The following is an 8267-nucleotide window of genomic DNA, read 5'->3' on the forward strand; positions in this document are numbered from 1 at the left end:
AATAGAATGAAACAGCATGAAAGATAAAAGAGAAACTGTCGTGCCAAGACTATACAAGCAATCTCGATTCAGACATCGGTCGCTCATACGCTGAGTTATACCACTCGCCATTTAATTACACACCGCAGATATGTTCGATTGTTTCGCTTTTGTATGCATTCGCGATTTCCTCTTGCACGCCGCTCCGACTAACTCTACCCCCGGAGAGACGTTAATTAACCCACGCTAGCGGGCTTCAAATAAATTTCGGTTAGAACGTGAGAAGCAACAAATCTGAGTCAGGTGGTGTCAACTGCGGCGAATGCGAGCCACCTCTTACTTGAGTTACTTTAGCGCGGGGATTTTGCGGTTAGTATAGTATTATGGCGAGACTCTGAGAGTGAAAGAGAATACGAAGAAGGGACGAAGAGAATGATAGAGATAAGGATCGCACGCGCGCGTGAGAGAATAAGAGACTTGACGAAGAAGCGAGAATATAAGCGGATAGAAGATGGACGAAGAAGAAGAAACGGAGATAGAGAGGGAAGTGAAGTATCCGAAGGGAAAGCTACCAACAGCGTCACTGTGTCTCCCGCGCGTCCTAATTAGAGAAATTTAAATTCATAGCCACCCCACGGTCTTGAACTTACTCTCGGCATACTCTTCTACCCGTCTGTACTTTCATTCTCGTTTCTCTCTTCCACTCATCCCATCTTTTTCTCTCGTCCCTTCATCTTGCGTCGCTTTCGTCGCTATACGTCCAAGCGCGGTGCGCATTCCTTAACTTAAGCAATTACGAATCGTTCCCCCAGTGACTCGACTGACTTATACCAAAAGATAATGTCATTTTCCATCAGCGTTCTTTACCAGACGAATGATCTCCTTTAGCGCAATCTGATGTCGCGTTGACGATCCAATAGTCTCGCTGGAAACTTTGAAACATCTGTACTACTTAACAATCTATTTTTAAAAGAATTCTCACGCATTATGTAAAATTTTAAAATGTATTAACATTAAAAGTATCAAACCGTCATTATTAGCCATTTCTATTTTTTACATTATTATTTATATTTTCTTGTGTAAAAAAAAGAGATTCTTTAAATTTTTAAATTTTTAAATTTTTTAATAACTGTGTCTTTTATACTGATGAAATATTTGGTTTATATCATTTTCTTTATTTTCATAATAATTAATTTGTTTGATTCTTTTAGTAAATAAAAATTATTGATATTTTTAGAGTTAAAAATAGACTGACAAATTATTTTTTAATGTTATTAATGTTTATTGTAAAGCAAACGACATAATATTCTTTTATAATTGATTCTCAAACTGAAGACAATTAACTCTATTTATAGATCTAAATTGAAGGATTCATACTATTCTGATATTGACCTCGTAAGATTTAAGACAAGTGGTAATTTAAACTAATTTAAACTTTGACATCCTAAACTTTTGATGTAAACTTTTGATGTACACGTGTTTCTTTGCGTGGCATCTCTCATGTAGGAGATGTCACGTTTATCGTCGGTGGGCGATAGACAATGGAGCTACTAAATGTACGTAAATTACCTTCCCTTTACACAGTCGAATACGCGCATTAGTTGACGAATCCCTCGTATCTTTAGTCAATCTACTGGGGATGAATTAACGACGAGAGGTGGGAACTGGGAGAATGAACTGAGTAGTTCAGACAGGAAATTCGTAGGGTAGGCCCTTGGGTGATCTCGAGAGTGGTCACTAATACTCCCTAAGAACGCCTGGCAGCAGCCATGGAACGTCGCTTGTTCCCCATCAACTCGTACTGCAAACTAACATCGAATGCATTCCTTCTTGATTAGGCTTCCTTGTAAAATGTAATTTACTCGTATTTGCAAATACGGTAATTCAATTGATTAAAATAAACATCATTTTTTCGATCTAAGAATTTATCCCGGGCAAACATGTTAGCGATAATAAATGCTATTTAAAGCAAATAAATTTATATACATTATGACAAACGGATTGATTATTAATAACTCATGATAATGATGACAATGATTGAAACGTAATTACAACAAATAGTAACCAATAATTGTTATCTGTGTAAGCACTTCAAATAATACAATACAGTATGCATTATTATAATTTCACGAATCCATGCTTTATTGTACATGTGTAATCATTTCATTTATGTAACAATTAGAATTTATTTCGTTCAATGCGTAATGCATGAAATTTATATAGTTGATGACAGCAAATGGATTTTCACTGCTCGACATTTGCAGCTCGAGAGTCTGCCCCTAATGTTAAAATCTTTCAATTTAGTATTCTCTCTTGCAGTGGTAGATATCGTGTCTCTCATGAAAAGTTTGCCTCCGCTCGCGAGTATATTTCTGCTCGGACGTAATTTTTTGCGACCGTGCAAGCTAAAAGCTGTTATAAATCATAGGGTAGCTGGACAGTCATTTATAAGGGAGCCTTTCGAACTCTCGAAGTTATCTCGAATCATAAAAAGAGAGTTCCACGTTTGAATGGATAAAATTATGACTAAAAATTAGGACTTTCAAAAATTAACAGATAATATGTTTGACATAGGCGTTAAATATATACTATACATTCAATAAGTAAAAACAAACTGATAAATGTTTAATCTAAAAATTATATTTAGTTGTTTAGTAGGAAAGATACTATATGTACAAAAAAAAGAGAAAAAGATAGTGCAAGCCAAATAGAAACTCTGTTCTTTATGACTAAAACTTTATGTTTCCTTGCTTTTAACTTTTTACGGAATTTTGCAGAAGCAAGCTGTTTACACGCGTTGATTGCGGATTCATCAAGTTACGAATGACGTATTGCTTGGATGCTTTTGTCTTTCCCTATTCTTTGTTTCTAAATAATCTGAAAATGACTTCAGCGCAACACACACACACACACACACACACAAACACACACACACACACTTGAATACTAAAAAAAAACTCTATCTTTTCTTTACAGCCAGATTTTTGTATATTTGTTTAAATTATTACAAAATTAATTTTTTTTATACTACATTTTTTTATACACATAAATTTCTTTTTTAATTACTATTATTCTATAAATAATTTACATATAATTATTATTCTATGATTGTTAATCACAACTACGTTTTTTATATAATAAAAAATTATTTTCTGAAATAGATTTATATTTTTTTGATAAAAAAGGTCGCAAGTTGTCATTGAAAATATGATATAGTAAATATTAAAATAACTTTCATAACGTTCTGTTACCGCTGCGTTGTGAAACAAAGTATCATCGAGAATTGCCCGTGAAACGGATGCGCAGTCGCGCGCAGTATCGTGGTGCACGATAAAACGTGAGATAACAACTATTTGGATCTTTCTCTTTTCCCGCGCTTAGATAAATGTGTTTCTTTGTGGATGAGGTGCTTCGAGCACCGTATCATTCGTTCAACTTCTACTCGCGAAAAACGTCACCAAATGTGGATGATAGGCACTATGCATGAAAGGTGTTCGAAGCACATTGCACTTCTGACAAACTGCGACTACCACAGGTAGTAGTATCGGTGGTTAGTCTAGGCCCGAAGTTTCGAGGAAGCTAGGTAATGTCGTTGGCACCGGTTAATTTGCATCCCTTAATGAGTCGCTCACGTAACGCTCTTATCTTTACACCCTGCCTCCGCTCCTCCCCTCCGCGTTCTCAGAGCGATTCTCTTTCCCTATCTCTCTTTCTCTCCTTATACCGCCACGAGGCATTTTCTTTTTCTAACGGAACGGGCCGCTACCTCCCCAGTTTGAATTTCTTCTCTGTTTTCTTGTCATTCGGCCTTGTTATTTCTAAGTTGTATCCCATCTCCCTTCTTGGCTTCTTTCCACTCCTTCGTCTGTGGTCTTTTCCATCCTCACGACGTATCAGCCTTCAATCTTGCGAGGGTCGAATCGTTTTTCGCCATGCTTCGTGAAGGTATATGCTATTAGTTAAAAACTAAAAACTTTAAGTGTAAAAAAAATTCTTAAAGATGCATATCAAATTTTGTAATGCATATTTGATTATTATTATATTATCTAGAATTTTATTAAGAAGCTTTAAGATTGTTAAAAAATATTCTATCCATTCTAATATTTGTAACATTTATTTTTACAGCATAAGAATAAAAGAAAATATTTTGTTTTCTTTTGTAACGTGATCCACACAAATTTTTATCTATATCCGAATTAATATCTTATTATTCATATGTTATATAATCTCTAAAATATGTTATATAATCTCACTAAAAAAGTTATTTCTTCATTAAATTGATTGAAAGTATATACGTAAGTCTTAAAAAATAATCTTTTACACATTTAATTTTATTTAAACTGAAATATACATTTTTTAATATTATCTCGTTCTTTTAATATTATCTCGTGTTTTTTTTTGCGATAATAAGAATGTCTGCAATTGCAGACCTCGAAAATGTGTCACCTCGATGTGGCATCCCCGGTGCACGAAGCACTCCCGTCGCTTATGTCGCCCTTCCACCCTTTCCGCTCCACTCCGCTCTGCTCCGTTATTCTTGGTCGGGTGGCTCGGAAAACGCGACGCGACGCATCTGTTGCCAAATTATTTTGCCCACGGGTCCGTGAAAAATTTCCCCCGGTGCCATTATTGTTCCGTTGCGCGTGAGAATCTAGTTATTTGCTCATTTCATTGTTCCTCCTCGCGGCCGGTCCGGAAAATACGCTGCCACTTAGTTTCTGCAGGGTTGCGACAGGAATGATAGGCAAAATTTCAACATTCGACGAGAAAAATTCATGTAAAATATATATTTTGTTGAAGAGTGTAGATGGCTATATAAATCAGCATTTTTTAATTATCGTCTTTTATAAATATTTTTTCGAGACATAATTTTCGTTCTGAGAAAAAAATTATTGGAAAATAAAATTATATTATATTATAATTACATTATTAAAAAATTGTAATGTACTTGGTAAGGTACTTGGTAATATACATATATTATGAAAAAATCTCATAAGAAAAAAATATGCTTGTGAATTAATTATTTTAAATAATATTAATTTAACTTATATAGCTTTTATAACTTTTATAGCTTTATCAATATTATAAACTTTCTAAAGCAATAATATATTTTTTATATTAGTAATTATTACTTGCGTAATTACAATGCTTATTTGTTTAGATTATTATTTTTATAATATATTGCCCTTTTCTTTATAAAAATACTCTAATCTCTAATGTACTTCATTAATAAATAGTAGTTGTATAAAAAATCAGAATGTCTTGCATTTCTAAGTTTAACGATAAACTATATTTTTAATAACATAAGTGTCACACAACTCTCATATTCGTCTATAATTTTTGTACACTAGTAACAGAGCTGATCATAGAAACGATGATGTCGTTCCTACATCATGCAATCCAGGAGCGCTTATGCTAGCATTACGATAATGTTATGGAAATAGGTTATGCTCGATGTAAATGGAGAAATTCGATGAATCTTCCTCAGGTGTTCAGATCCAATTTGTAGGTGCAGTTTGTCGTGACGGTTTCGTGATATCATAACGAGGATCGATATCTAACTTTAATGAAACTTAGATGATTTCCGGAATTCCGGACCATTGCCATTGTCTGAACATCCGGAATGAATATTAATGATATAACTATTATAAATCTTTTTTCAGTTTAATTATATTTAAAAGTTTGAAGAAAATTTTTTTTTTAATATTTTCTTCAAAAACCTTTGCAATTATTTTATTGTTTTTGTAGAATGTGTTTATGTATGCAAATTAAATTTATAATGATATGTGTTCAAATTATCATTTTAACAAACAATTAATACTATTGTTTAATTATATAATACAATAATTAACAATTATAATTAACACAATATAAAATTTATACAAATTTATACAAATTTTTAAAATTTATACAAAACATTTATAAAATAATAATTAATAACAACATTTATAAAATAATAATTTTGTTTTAGTACTTTAATAACTAGAATATATATTTTATAACACAAGTTCAAGCATTTACTTATTATATTTAGTATAGATAGGTAATGATGGAGGCAATAGAAGTCAAGTTTGCATTTATAATTTAATTGTGCAGCTCGTTGTAAATTAATATGACACATTTCATATTTGAATATCTTAGTAGTCTTCTTATCTTAATTGTTGATCAACATTGATGAAGAAAAAAATGTGTATTTCTTTCACTCCGACTACATCGTATGGCAAATTAAATTATTTTGTTTAATATATATGTACTTTTTATTATTTTATTGAAATACGTATGTAATATACGCCAGTTTTATAGAGATCATCATTAATCAAATGAAATATAATTGTTCTCTTCGTTATGCAATCGTAATTATTGAATCAATTTCGATGTAGCAGAAAATACATCATTAAATTCAAAACTTTACACAACGCATGATATATTTTGAATAAATTTATTAAACTGTTATTAAGATACATTACAAAGTTTCTTGTATCATATAAAATTTTTTTGCACCATATAAAATCATTATTGTAATATTGATTTTAAATATCAATTCATTATCTAATCGATCTAATTATAATTAATGATAGATGATATTGTAATATGCAAAATGTTAAATTTGTACATATTATTTTATTCTAAAGATAAGCTAAAGACACAAAATGTTTATTTTTTATCATCGTCATTTAAATTTATATGGATTCAATAAATACATATTTTATGATATTAAATATTTTCATACAGTAAACTGCGTTTAGAATCCTTTCACAATTTTATTGTTATTTTATGCAAAATTTATTATAAAATAACAGTTAAATTACAAATAAAAAAATTAAATCATTTAATAATAACTGTACAATACAAACATGTTTTAACGCACAAAGTGTAATAAAAAAATAATAGATATTACATCTATTCAAAAGCCAATCTCTAAACAAAGGCAAGTTAATTAAATTGAATTATTTAATATTATAATGTAATCAAATGTAATTACGTACATTTAAAAACAATATATAGAGGCGACACTATTATATATTAAATTTATTTCTTTTGAAACATTATAAAAAGATTAAAACTATAATATAAAATAAACATAATCGAGTATTGAAAGAGTAAGAGAAGTAGGACAATAATTCTGGAATTGAGAGAGATCACTTTCAGTAACGCGGAAAGGAGAATAAGTAAGTAAGAAATGTAGAGGTTACGAGAGTCGTAAAGGTCGACCGCAATGAATAGTTCATTTCTCTTTGAAACTTCGGAGTGCACGATAATGATTAGCGAGAATATTGCGGAAATTTGTCAGATGAGGAGAATAAGAAATAAGAGTGATTCGTAAACTAATCTTGAAGAATAAATACTAATAAATTGCTATGTAATAAAATGATTTTAATTAACGCCATAAGAAACTCATTGTGACATAGAAAATGCTCGCACTGACATTTAGCGGATACCTCGTCGAGAATGCGACCGCATATCGTTCTTACGAGATAATTTCCTCCGCGAGATGGCAAAGAAATAATTATTCGTGTAATTACACTTACTTGCGCGACGGTATATTTGTGTAATAAATGAACGGACATGACCAGAGCTACGGACATGACCAGAATCTTCAATATGTGTGACTTTTCCTGACTAATGTATTTGCCGATTGCCGTGATTAATTAGCATTACATTAGTGTGTGTAATTTGAATGTAATTAATAGATTTACCTAAATTACATTGTCGATAAAATAAATAATATTTTACACGAAATATTAATTGGCATTTGCAAATGCAGTATGATTTCTATAAATAAATGTTTTCGTGAGATGACGTTTACAGAACACATGTATATATATATATTTTTGTATATAAGAAACAATACGATTTATAAGAAACATTGGCGCTATTTTTTCAAAATCATGCCAACATGTGGAACATGTGTGCTAAACGTCACGTCGTCCGTCTGTCGCTTTATCAAGAATCCTGTTTTATATCTGCTGCACCAGCAGCACTACTAGTATAACAGTAGTATTTTCTACCTTAGTCAGCCAATATCTCGCATATTGGCACGTTCAATTTCCATTGTTCATTTTTGTGCATAGTAATCTTAAGAAAATAAAATATATAGAAAATAGAATTTAGATACATTGTTTTGTTTGTGATACATGAGATAAAATATATTGTAAAATTTTATACCTTAAAATTATTCTTGATTAATTACTTAAAATATTTTTTATAAATATTTGCGTTTTATAAATTTTCCATAAATTTGAAGATTTATAATTTTTAATAAATAATTAAATACTTTATATAACTAA

Source organism: Atta colombica, unplaced genomic scaffold, assembly GCF_001594045.1.
Source record: "Atta colombica isolate Treedump-2 unplaced genomic scaffold, Acol1.0 scaffold125, whole genome shotgun sequence".
Lineage (NCBI taxonomy): Eukaryota > Metazoa > Arthropoda > Insecta > Hymenoptera > Formicidae > Atta > Atta colombica.